This window comes from Myotis brandtii, unplaced genomic scaffold (genome assembly GCF_000412655.1).
Source record: "Myotis brandtii unplaced genomic scaffold, ASM41265v1 scaffold174, whole genome shotgun sequence".
Classification (NCBI taxonomy): domain Eukaryota; kingdom Metazoa; phylum Chordata; class Mammalia; order Chiroptera; family Vespertilionidae; genus Myotis; species Myotis brandtii.
In genome coordinates this window covers 1098669-1112044 of record NW_005356437.1, presented here as the reverse complement: position 1 = coordinate 1112044, position 13376 = coordinate 1098669, and positions in this window count along the sequence as shown.

The window sequence follows — 13376 nt, the reverse complement described above, 5'->3', positions numbered from 1 at the left end:
TCCAGAAAAAGGGAAGTTACAAGTTACCCAGACATTTCAAGGGTATGTTATCATAGATGCAAAAAGACAGATAGGCTCAGTTAAGGTAAAGGTTGACCTTGTTTTTGAAGATACCCGCCTAGGACGTAACTGCCCACCATAACTGCTTTTAGTTAAAGCTTAATTTCAGACCATCCTTTGTGGTTACTTTAGGTCTCTGAGTTTACAAGACTACCATGTAGGCCTCCCCTGAGCTTGTCAGGTCAGCATGTGGCCCCTTTCGTCCACAGAAAAAAGGCTAAGCATTGTGGGAAATATTGAGAGAAATCATTGAATGAATCATAACACAGACTGAAATCCTCAGAAGTAAGAAATAATTTAAAGTATTTTAATTTGTTTTTTCCTTATTTATATTTTGTTAATGTTTAAAAAGTGTAGCAACTATAAATACAAAATATTGGCTTTTTATAAGTTACATACATGAACTGCTCAGATTTTTACTATTTGCACACACAACTTTATTTTCTAGACTATTTCTAGCTTTAAAAAAAAAAATGGCCAAATCTTGTATACTGCAGAAAGGATTCCATATTACTGCTTGTGTGTCAAGTTCAGGGGTTTAGTTCTCTTGGTTTGTATTATGAATAATCATGATGAAATCATGGGGTTTGGGGTGCAGATTTTTCCTGTGGGTCCTTGTCCTCACGAAGTTTGAAGAATAAACTCATAGATAAAAAAGGCTTCGTTAATTAAAAAAAATGTAGAAGCTTATTGGAAGCAGATATAAACTCCTTCTGGGCAGGGGTGTTCCCAAAGAGGACCCCCTGGGGCAGGGCCCCCAAATGGGAAAAGCCTGCTCTCTCTCTCTAATGGGAAAAAAATCTAAATAATCTGAATCTGTAAAATCTGAAATCTGCTGATTCTCTTTGTCTCCAGATTTATAAAGGCTGCAGTTCTTTGTCTGAGCCTGACCCTTTCTAATTGGACCCTTTTTAAAACTTAGGACCCCCGTGCTTTCCTCATTGGTCATTCTGCTACATAGTGTTAGTTTCAAAATCTAAAGGCCAGGTGGTGCCCCCATTTTCTCTCCCCCTTATTTTGCTGGTTGGAGTTGCTTTGATCTCCCAGCTGCTCAGGCCAAAGATACCTCTGTCCTTGGTTTATGGCTGTTTTAATTGCTCAGGCCAGAAATGTTTCCATCTGCCTGGAACCCCCTTCCTGTGGCATTTCTCTATCCTCTGTACAAGTAAGATACGCATTTTGGCATCTTCAAGCCCCCATCTATGTATTCCTCTCCCATGAACCCTCTTTATCTCTAAGGCTCCCTAAACCTGCCTGTTTTGTCTCTAAAATTCTTTTCAATGATATTGTAACATCTAACATTTATTAAGCAGTATTGTGTCAGTTATTGTACTAAGTGCCTTACATGCTATTTTAGTTCACGCCAGCTGCCATAATAGATAAACCCCGGAATCTCAGTGATTTAACAAAATAGAAGTTTATTTCTTACTCATGTAAAGTCCAAAACAAGTGTTCCTAATAGGCATAAAACTCTCCACTAAGCCATGATTTGGGGACCACAGTTCTTTCCATTCTGGGACCACAATGGGAGATTTATGTGAGCTGAGCCTAGAAGTAGAATGCTTCTCTTCCTCTCACATTGGCCAGAATCCAGTCATATGGCAAACTAATTACAAGTGAGGATGAAAAATGTGATTTAGCTGTTTTTCCTTGAATAAAAAAGCAGTAGTTTGGTGAGCAATTTGCCAGTCGGTCACACATTTTTTTCCCTTTTAATTCTAACAACCTCATAAAACATGTCCTATAATTTGTACCACTTTATAGATAAGGAAACTAACATTTTTGATAAGCTACTGCAATATGACTGAAGTTCATTACTGAAGAAGAATATTTAGGCTTTTTTTTTTTTAGTTATAAGAGAGGTGTGATGATTTTAGAATTGTAAGTAATCCAACCTCATCATTTTATTGATAAAGAAATTGAGATCTAGAAGCAGAATGTCCTATTGAAGACCAAATCCTTGCTGCTCACGTACCATAAAATGTAAAGAACAATTTTTTAAGAAAATATAATCTTGAAAAACTATTAAGTTATGTCATCTTTCCTAAAAGTTAAGTCCCTCAAAGATGTGGCTTAATACAGTTAAATTCAAGCAGTAAGACTTATTTCTTAATTAAGTTTGTTTCCTCCCCACTTTTTTTTTTTTTCCCCTTCGTTTTTTGGTCCTGAAAAGGAAGCACAACACAGAGTAAGCCTGCCACCATGTGGCCTGGGCCAAAACTAATGTTTTAGTCCCATTTATTTTGTTTGCTTCTAGTTTATTTACTAACCTAGATTTGATAATTCCCGAAAAGAAAATCACACCCAGCTATGGTCAATTCTATAGGCCTCTGTACTTTTAAATTTCTTTTTAAAAATGTTATAAGAGTTTATTTGAACCAAACTGATGACACACAGTAGGGAGCTAGATATCAAGTGCTCCCAAGAATAACAGTTTTGCAGGTTCTCTTATGCATTTGAAATTTAGGAGGGAATTAAAGAAGATTACATGGAGATTGAAGAAAGTAAGGTGGGGATTGGATTACAGGATAGCTAGATTATTTGCTCTCTTGAGAGTATAGTTTATTTCAAAGGTATGTTAACCTAGATGCACAGAAATGATGGACAGGCCCTAGTCGGTTTGGCTCAGTGGATAGAGTGTCAGCCTGTGGACTGAAGGGTCCCGGATTCGATTCCGGCCAAGGGAACATGCCCTGGTTACAGACTCGATCCCTAGTAGGGGGCTTGCAGGAGGCAGCCAATCAATGATTCTCTCTCATTGATTTTTCTATTTCTCATTATCCCTTCCTCTCTGAAATCAATAAAGAAATATATTTTTAAAAATGATAGACAGGACTTGCTTAAGGCAAAGATAAACCTTTTAGTAAAGAATTTATATGTCTGAGGTATGACTACTCACCATGACCTGCCTGTTTAAAAATTTATGATCAGAACACCCTATGAGGCTACTTTCCACAGAACCACCCATCCTTTTTTTTGTATGGTTAATCCTCACCCAAGGATATTTTTCCATTGATTTTTAGAGAGAGTGGAATGGGGAGTGGAGGTTGGGGAGACAGAGAAAGAGAAACATCGATGTGAGAGAGACACATCGATTGGTTGCCTCCTGCATGTGCCCTGACCGGGGCCAGGGATTGAACCTGCCTGCAATCGAGGTACATGCTCTTGGCAGGACTCAAACCCGAGACCCTTCAGTCCACAGGTGGATGCTCTATCCACTGAGCCAAACTGGTTAGCCCCCTCCCTGTTTTAGCCACAGTCTCCCCTTTGGGTCATAAATCAATCCAAAGAATGCATTGATGACCAACCCTTTGTTCAGATAGTATGGTCTCACAGTACTAGGAAGGCTCATTTATAAGAAGTCTCATTATAATAGGGGATTAAAAATGGTGGTGAAGTGGAAGCTACACTGACACTCTCCCAGGAACAAACTGGAAATACAACTAGCCGAAACCGGTTTTGCTCAGTGGATAGAGCGTCGGCCTGCGGACTGAAAGGTCCCGGGTTCGATTCCGGTCAAGGGCATGTACCTTGGTTGCAGGCACATCCCCAGTAGGAGGTGTGCAGGAGGCAGCTGATCAATGTTTCTCTCTCATCGATGTTTCTAACTCTCTATCTCTCTCCCTTCCTCTCTGTAAAAAATCAATAAAATATATTTTTTAAAAAAATACAACTAAAATACAAACATACCATTCTGAAAAATCAACTAAAGACTAGCAAGGACAGAAAGCAGAGACCGCATAGCAGTGGTTCTCAACCTGTGGGTCGCGACCCCTTTGGGGGTCGAACAACCCTTTCACAGGGGTCGCCTAAGACCATCGGAAAACAGATATATAATTACGTATTGTTTTTGTGATTAATCACTATGCTTTAATTATGTTCAATTTGTAACAATGAAATTGGGGTCACCACAACATGAGGAACTGTATTAAAGGGTCTCGGCATAAGGAAGGTTGAGAACCACTGGCATAGAGATTGGTAGGAAGAGTGGAGGTGAGAAAGGGTTGGCCAGGCTCCCACAGACAGCAGCTTAAGTTCTGAAGAGATACCTCAGCTGTGGGGGGTTTCCACTGAGAACTCAGGGATCTAAACCCCAAGTTGGGCTCTCCATCCCAGGGCACCAGAACTGAGAAAGGTGCCTGCAAAACACCTGGCTATGAAAAGCAGCAGGGTTGTTACCTGCCAGTCAGAGATGGCTGGAAATGTAGGCACCCTCAATAGAATAGAACAAAGACATCAGAAATCGACCCAAGCCATTACACTCAATTAATATTTGACAAAGTAGGCAAGAATATACAATGGAGTTAAGACAGTCTCTTCAATAAATGGTGTTGGGAAAATTGGACAGATATATGCAAAAAAAATGAAACTAGACCACCAACTTACACCATACACAAGAATAAACACAAAATGGATAAAATACTTAAATGTAAGTCGTGAAACCATAAAAATCCTAGAAGAAACCATAGGCAACAAAATCTCAGACATCTCTCGTAGCAATAAGTTTATGGATACACCTCCTAGGGCAAAGGAAACTAAGGAGAAAATAAACAAAAGAGACTACATTAAAATTAAAAGCTTCTGCACAGCAAAAGAAACCATCCACAAAATGAAAAGGGAGCCCAATGTATGGGAGAACATATTTGTCAATGATACATCTGATAAAGGTTTAATATCCAAAATATATAAGGAACTTATACAACTTAACAAAAGGAAGACAAATAATCCAATTAAAAAATGGGAAAAGGATCTAAATAGACAATTCTCCAAAGTGGACATTCAAATGACCAAGAGACATATAAAAAAGGCTCAAAGTCACTGATCAACAGATATTTGCAAATTAAAACAACAATGAGGTATCACTTTGTACCTGTCAGAATGGCTACCATCAACAAATGACAAGTGCTGGCAAAGATGTGGAGAAAAGGGAACCCTAGCACACTGCTGGTGGGAATGCAGACTGGCACAGCCATTATGGAAAACAGTGTGGAGTTTCCTCAAAAAATTAAATATGGAACTGCCATTTGACCAAGTGATCCCACTTCTAGGAACCCATAAAACCAATCAGAAAGAATGTATGCACCCCTATGTTCAAAGAAGCACAACTTACAATAGCTAAGATCTGGAAACAGCCCAAGTACCCAGCAGTAGATGAGTGGATAAAAAAGCTGTGGTACATTTACACCATGGAATACTATGCAGCAGTGAAAAAGAAGGATTTCTTACCCTTTGAGTCAGCATGAAGGGACCTGGAGAGTATTATGCTGAGCAAAATAAGCCAGTCAGAGAAAGACAAGTATCACATGATCTCACTCATATGTGGAATCTAATGAACAAAATAAACTGATGAGCAAAATAGATCCAGAGACATAGAAGCATAGAACAGACTGTCAAATCTCAGAGGGAAGGCGGGGGTGGGTGGGTGGTGGGAAGAGATGAACCAAAGAACTTGTATGAATATATGCATAACTCGTGGGCACAGACAATAGGGTGGTGAAGTCCTGAGGTAGAAGGGGTCAGTGGGGGGAAAAAGAGGACATATGTAATACTTTCAACAATAAACATTTTATGAAAAAATATCAGTGTAAACAATGTTCTTTTTAAAAATATTTTTATTGATTTCAGAGAGGAAGGGAGAGAGAGAAAGATAGAAACATCAATGATTCATCACTGATCAGCTGCCTCCTGCACATCCCTCACCGGAGACCAAGCCTGCAACCCAGGCATGTGCCCTTGACTGGAATCGAACCTGGGACCGTTCAGTCCGCAGTCTGACACTCTATCCACTGAGCCAAACCAGCTAGGCAACAATGTTCTTATTGACCATTGAGGATGGGGCAATACTGTAACCATGGGATATGAATTGCAGCCAAATTTTCTCAAAAAGGGAAGGGCAGGTAAATGGATCATTTCTATCCTGTGAACTATCATGATCTGAGTTTTACTACTGTCTCATTTTTCATATTTGGTATCTTAGTATAACATATGAAAAGGATCTTGCACGTTATTTTATATATCTTCTTTAGCTTGGCAAGTCAAGTTCCAAATGACCTTCCCCTTTTAAAATAAGGACAGTCATATTTAATACCTCAAAAAATTGGGTTGACACCTAAATGACATCATAGGTTGATCCATTTATGTAAATCCTTTTTTTGAAGCTTTAAGAGACCAATTAAATGTGCTTTCCATTATTTTTGCCTAGTTTCATAGCCGGCTTTTTCTAATGGCGAGTGCAAAAGATTAGAGGCATCAGGGGATCCTCATCTTGGCGGTCGTAGCTACATAAATAGAAGGCTGACTATCATGGGGCTTGTTGGCCTCAGAGGCATGACTCCCCCTGCTAATGCTGAGATCTGTGGAGTCTTCAGAAACTTCTAGGGAAAAGCAGCCCTTACCTGCAGGTCTCTGGAGGAGCTAAATGCAGTGAATATCCCTGTAGGACTGCTCTACACCCTGGAGGAAGTTTTTCCTCAGGTAACCCCACAGAGACTCTTGGTTACCTAAGAATACCCAGGCAAGGGCCAGCAAGAGCTCACCTGATCCATGGGACCTGTGACTCTTTCCAAGGCACAGGCCCCTTTCTCGGGCCCCTCTTTGGGGTGAACCCATTTGGGGGCACCCTGCCCTTCCTGTTGGGGCTCCACCGGCTTCTCCAGAGCCAGCTGCGCTACTGCACTTGATGATTCTCTGCACCCATCTCTGTCACTCTGATTTTGGATGTCTGAACAGCTGTTGTCACCCCACTGGCTATTTGGGATGGGGAAGCAAGTGTCCTTTCTTTTTTGGAGCTAAAGAGAGTTCAGTCTCTCATTTAACCAGCAAATAATTTGTTCATATTTTCAGTAAGCAATCCAATTAAAAAGCCGAGATTAAAAGCAGGGGGATAAATGGCGATGGAAGGAGACTCAATTTGGGGTGGTGAACACAATACAATATACAGTTGATGTATTATATAACCATACACCTGAAACCTATCTAATTTTATTACCCAATGTCACACCAATAAATTCAATTTAAAAAAAAAAAGAATTGGAAAAACAAAATAAAAGCAGTAAACCATTTTTTCCCTTTCCCTGGGTTAATTCAACCCTTATTCACCTCAAGGGTTTTCTAAGGACAGCTCAGAAAAAGTCATGGCCTGCTACTTGAAGCAGAATTCTGAGAGAAACTCACCCAAGTTCACCTGATGCAAAGCAGGGAGCTAGTGGGGCACAATGGGCCCGTGCTTATACCTAGCACCACTGGGTCCAGATATGTAGGGTAGTCCTGGGTGGGTTTTTTTTTTTTAGAATCCTGGCATATTGTGTCAAATAAATGTCAACAATAAAATTCCAAACTGCTGCCCTGGCTGGTTGCTCAGTGGTTAGAGCATCTGTCCATGCACCAAAGAGTCACCAGTTTGATTCCCAGTCAAGGGCATGTACCTGGCTTGCAAGCCCTGGTGGGGGCATGCACGGAAGGAAACCAATAGATGTGCCCCTCTTGCATTAATGTTTCTCTCTCTCCCCCCACCTCCCTTCCTTCCTCCCACTCTCTCTAAAAAATAATCAATGGCCTGGCCAGTGTGGCTCAGTGGTTGAGTGTTGGGTTCCAGCCCCAGCAGGTCCAGGGGTTCCCAAAGGTGTGGATGGAGTCGGCAAAGAAGGAAGGACACAGAGACAGTGTTCAGTTGATCAGCATAGCCAGCTTCTCTAGCCAGGTTTTAGCCAGGTTCTCCAGCCAGGTTCTGTCTTCTTCTCCTGTTACATCTGTATTTATACCAGTTGATTTTAATCCTATCCATTCTATTCCAAAGGTTAGGGCATTTGTTATCTCCATTCCAAGGTCACTACTCTATTGTTCTGTTAAGCTACAAGGAAGTAACTGAAGGAGATTATCCTAAGTAAAGATTATGTAGCTTAAGCATGATTGTTCGTAGTTAAAGTGATTAACTACCCGCCTGGCACTTAGTTAAGGGGTTTTACTGATTTATTCCCTTCCTTAGTCCTGTTAATCCCTAACTCCAGGGAAAAATCCCCACCTGGGGAAACAACATTTCTCGGGGAGGTGACCCTGGTTAAAACACATAGCGCTAAGAAGGGGAGCAAACATATTAAGAACAGTATGCCATATACCCCAGGTCCCTTGAAACATATGCTGTGCAGATGTTTCTTCCCTGCAGCGACTGTGTCAAGCAGCAAGGATGAACCGGCTTCTGACAGTTGAGTGTCAACATATGAAACAGGAGGTCACAGTTCGATTCCCAGTCAGGGCACATACCTGGGTTGCAGGCTTGATCCCCAGTAGGGGTATGCAAGAGGCAGGCGATCAATGATTCTCTCTCATCATTGATGTTTCTATCTCTCTCTCCCTCTCCCTTTTTCTCTGAAATCAATAAAAAATTTTTTTTTAATTAATGGAAAAAATATCCTCTGGTGAGGATTAACAACAACAGAAAATGTCCAAGCTTGTAGGGAATTTTTATGAGTTTATCTGAGCCAAACTGATGACATATGCCAGAGAGCAAGATCTCAAATGCTCCCGAGTACTTTTTTATTTCAAGAGAGAGTGGAAGAGAGGGAGGGAAAAACATCGATGTGAGATAGACACATAGACTGGTTGCCTCTTGCTCCTGCCCTGAAGAGGACTGGGGAGTAAACCTGAAACCCAGGTACATGCCCTTGACCAGGAATCAAACCCGTGAGCCTTTGGTCTGCGGGCCAATGCTCTAACCACTGAGAACACGGACCAGAGCTCAAGATATATTCCTGTATCCAATTCTAAAATTATTGCAATATTTCTGAACCTGCTGATACTGTTGTAAATAACCAAGTTTTTTTAAAAAAATACGTTTGTATTCATTTCAGAGAGGAAGGGAGAGGGAGGAGGATAGAAACATCAATGGTGAGAGAGAATCATTGATTGGCTGCTTCCTGCATGCCCCCTATTGGGGATCGAGCCCGCAGCCCGGGGAATGTGCCCGTGGCCGGTATTGAACCCAGGACCCTTTAGTTTGCAGGCCGAAGCTCTATCCACTGAGCCAAACCAGGCAGGGCTAAATAACCCAGTTATTAATAACTGGAAAGTAGTAAAGGAAAGGCCAAAATATATAGGCATTCGTTGGTGCAGCTTTGACATTCCCCAGTTGATCTGGGGGAAGGCACTGGACAGGGGAAGAATAGATGCATGCCCAGTAAAGTCTGGGTGAAGTAGGGAAGGTGCTTGCCTATCATCACACCTGGGAGCAGGTCATTGACCAGAGTAGGCGTGGCCACTGCAAGGGTGGGAAGATTTGAGATACTTAATCTCCTGAACAAAGAAATTCTCTCTTTTGCTTCCTTGCCTCTTGCATTCTTGGGACTCTTGTTGCAGGCTGTATGCTCTTGGCTCCCCTGCATTTGCCCACATGGTCCACAGCCATGAGGTTCCCACACACAATGGACTGATGGACTGTAACTAGCCTAATGCTAAACTAGACCCAGGTCACCATAGGATGGAAACTTTGGACACTGCCTTTGCTTCTAGCTCTGCTGAATCCCCAGCTACACCTCTTCTAGTACTGAATTAAGAGAAATGGGACTTTCAAAACCCACTTCCACTGGTAAATACTTCACTTTCACCAATAACACTGCTACTGGGTAACCAACTTTCAAAACGTAGCTGAGGGACATTCACAAGAGCACTACTTCAGCACCTCATAAACAAGAAAAAACAAAACTCAGAAGTGAATGAGCCAGCTTAGAAGGCAGATTCCCAATCATACAATAGGCATATCAAGGATTGTTCAAATATGGATAAAACATCCAAATGATTGGGGACAGGGCATTGGCAACTCATATTCTGATATAGTTTTTAAATGTCCCTCCCTTCCTTTAGCCCTATTCCTACTTCTTTCTTTCTCTACCACTACAAAATCTGAAATATTCATGTTACATATAACTCACCTGAAGTCACTGGGGAAAGCAATTAAAGGGAAAAAAGTTTTTAAATATTTGAGGGTGAAAAAAAACTCTACATCATCCTTTCTTTTCTTTTTTTGTTGTTGTTGTTGACAATATTACAGATGTCTCCCATTTTCTCCCTTTTTGCCCCCCTCCACACAACCCCTGCCCTGCCCCAGGTCTTCCCCATGCTATTGTCTGTGTCCATGGATTATGCATATATGCATATATGTTCTTTGGTTAATCTCTTCCTGTCCCCCCTCCTCCGCCCCATACACTGAGATCTGTTATTCTGTTCCATGCATCCATACCTCTGGCCCCATTGTGGGAGGTTCATGAGGATAAGCCCACACAGTGGTATGTAAACTTGTTATTCCCACCTAATGAGTGAGGTAATTGAGATGGGAACATGAATTTAATCCAGTGATTGAATGTCAATATCTTTAGGAAAAGAGGGAGTACCAATGGAAATCCAAAGCTTCTTTACACTCCAGATTGCTCCCCTCCTTCTCACCTCCCCAGCCTCCACATTTTCCCCAAGCATGGGTATGTGCCATGGTCAAGAACACTACTTGAGCTATGTTTTCTAGTGGCTGAACATAATGAATAATCCTCTATTGTGTAAACACCCATTCTTTGGAGGAATGCTCTGCCTTCCCTCTAGAGTAACCAGTGGTTTCCCTTCTTATCACTCCCCATGCAGCCAGGGCAGATTGGGCCAGAGAAGGCTGCATCACTCTCTGTCTTAGCAAGCTCTCCTGCCCAGGGCTCAGATCAGCTCGGCTCCAACAATTGGAGCATATGTTCTGGCCTTGTCCATTCTTCTTTTTGGCCCATAAGCTCCAGACCAGTCTTTCTTTATCACGGAAGTGATAAATGTGGACTTAGGAACAGAGGCCACTTAGTTTTGCTTAAAGAGTTCACCATGTGCCCAGCCAGGTGGCTCAGTCGGTTGGAGCATCATTCTGTACACCAAAGAGGTTTCGGGTTCAATTTCTGGTCAGGGCACACATACCTGGGTGTGGGCTCAATCCCCGGTCAGAGTTTGTATGGGAGGCAACCAATCAATATTTCTCTTTCACATCGATGTTTCTCTCTTTCTCCCTCTAAACTGTCCAGCTGGTGTGGCTCAGTGATTGAGCACCAACCTATGAACCAGGAGGTCACGGTTTATTTCCCAGTCGATGAAGGAGGCAGTCGATCAATGGTTATCTCTCATCATTGATGTTTCTAGCTCTCTCTCTCCCTTCCTCTCTGAAAACAATAAAAATATATTTTAAAAAGTCAATAAACATATTCTCGGGTAAGGATTTAAAAAAGAGAGAGAGAGCATTGAAGTAACCACTTTGCTCGTTGCTGCCCACAAAGACAGTAACTCTTCTGGAAAATGTAGAAAAGTACTGATTTCCGCTTCTAACTACTAAGTGACCTTCCAACCTCCTTCCTAATCAAGTTTTTATTTTCCTGTCAACTAAAAATACACTATCCGGTTCCGAAAAAGTGGTTGATTGAATGGCAGCTGCCGCAGAGAACCTACTTTGCATATGGAAACAACTATGGAAGAAAACAGCACAGCTCACTCTCAGCAGCTCCTGTTTTGAGGCACGGCTGGCACTCATCTCACGTTTGCAGGAGACAGTCTCTGGCCACTGCTTCTTCCCCCCCTTAGTGTCAGGAAAGTTCCTGCAAATCGTTCTACTGTAAAAGCAGAAGTTGAAGCTGCTTCAGCGCAAAGCAAACATCCTCCAGATCTTTCTTAAACTGTTTCAGAAAGCAGATCAGCCACTGCTGTTTCCTTTTCCTGCCTTTTTTTTTTTTTTTTAACAGATAAAGAGATATGCTGCCAAGATATTATTTCTGTTCAGAGGAAGAGAGAGCAAAAAGAGACAGGCACAGAAATTTCCCCCAGCTTTGCCATGTTCCTCATTCAGTTATGTGGAGGTGGCATCTCTAATAAAATGAAAACTGGAAATAGCAGGAAAGTTCTGGAAGATAAACTGTGCCGTAAATTTAAAACACAAGTCACTTAAAGTGATAATAATTCTAAGTACAATTGTAATGCAAAATAAAGATATTTTAAAAGTCTGCAATATTATATTCTACTAGAGGCCCGGAACACAAATTCATGCACGGGTGGGGTCCAGCCGGCTGCCTGATCTGGACATAGGGCTGGGCTGGCCAGGGGAAGGGCTGTGGGCCCCGCCCCCGATCAGGGTGATGAACTCCTTTAGCTTTTCCTTGTCTGTGAAGCTCTTTAGCTGGCCTTCAACGCTCAATGAACTTTGCTGGGTAGAGAAGGGCGTGGCAAGAAATATTCAAAGTAAGGAAGAGCAAGGACCTGCAGCCAGGGTGACCTTCCTTTTGAAAGGAGGAGGTTGCTCAGGCCGAGGGTTTGGTCTCTTTGAAACTCAGGTCAGTCTTTCCATCCGGCGAGTGGAATCGCTGAGGCCTATTTGAGAGTCACCAAGGCTTGGGAGGGTGATCTCAGAACAGTTAAAAACACGTTCATGCAGGGATGTTATGGGTTCTCTCTCATCAAAAAGCCCACCCGTGTCTGTGCTACACCAACAGGGTTGCTTTAACACTGAAGCCTCCATCGCAAGCCCACCCGCCTCCAGGAGGTGGCGGGAGGTTGAAAGTGGCTGCGTAGATGAGGCCAAGAGACCATCGCAGGCGACCTGGCAGGTGTCAACGGCTCAGCTGTCTGAGCCCCAGGCGTGGGGAGATGGGCTCTGACATCACCACCGCGGAGGATTTGATGGCATCGGCAGCAGCTTCAGAGCTTGTTGCTATTTTTTTTTTTAATCTCCTTTTCCCTTTAAACCTCTCCAGGTTGCATGTGTTCGAGAGAGGAATAGACTTTGCAGCCTCCTCGGCAGAGAGCACGCCTTCGATCTGGGTTCACACGCAGCTGGACAGAGTCCTGTTTAGAAACACGTGTGGGTCTTGCATTATTTGCGCTGTTACCGATAAAGAGGGTTTTAGATTCTGGCACGTAAATATGTTTCCACGAGGGCAGGAGGCTGAACGCAGCCACAGGCACAGGCACAGGCACAGCCACAGTTCTTCACTCACTCACAGGCCTCCATTCCAGGGCGGTGATGCAGGTGTTTCGCACACAGAGGGGGGTAGGGAGCAGGGTCGGGCAGCAAATGCAGAACACGGCCATCCACAGCCCTGCTTTTCTCAGACCTTCTGTCTCAGTCCCGATCTTCCCGCTCAGGGTCTGTAGCATCTTCCTCTTGAGGCGGATTCAGGCGTCTTAGGGACATGATGTTTATATACGCTGTTTCTCTGTGTGGTCAGCATGGGGTTCCTGAATCAGGCTTCCTTGGCATTGTGGTGGTGGTGTGTGGGGGAACAGCATGAAGGTGCGAACATCACCCGTGGGGACTC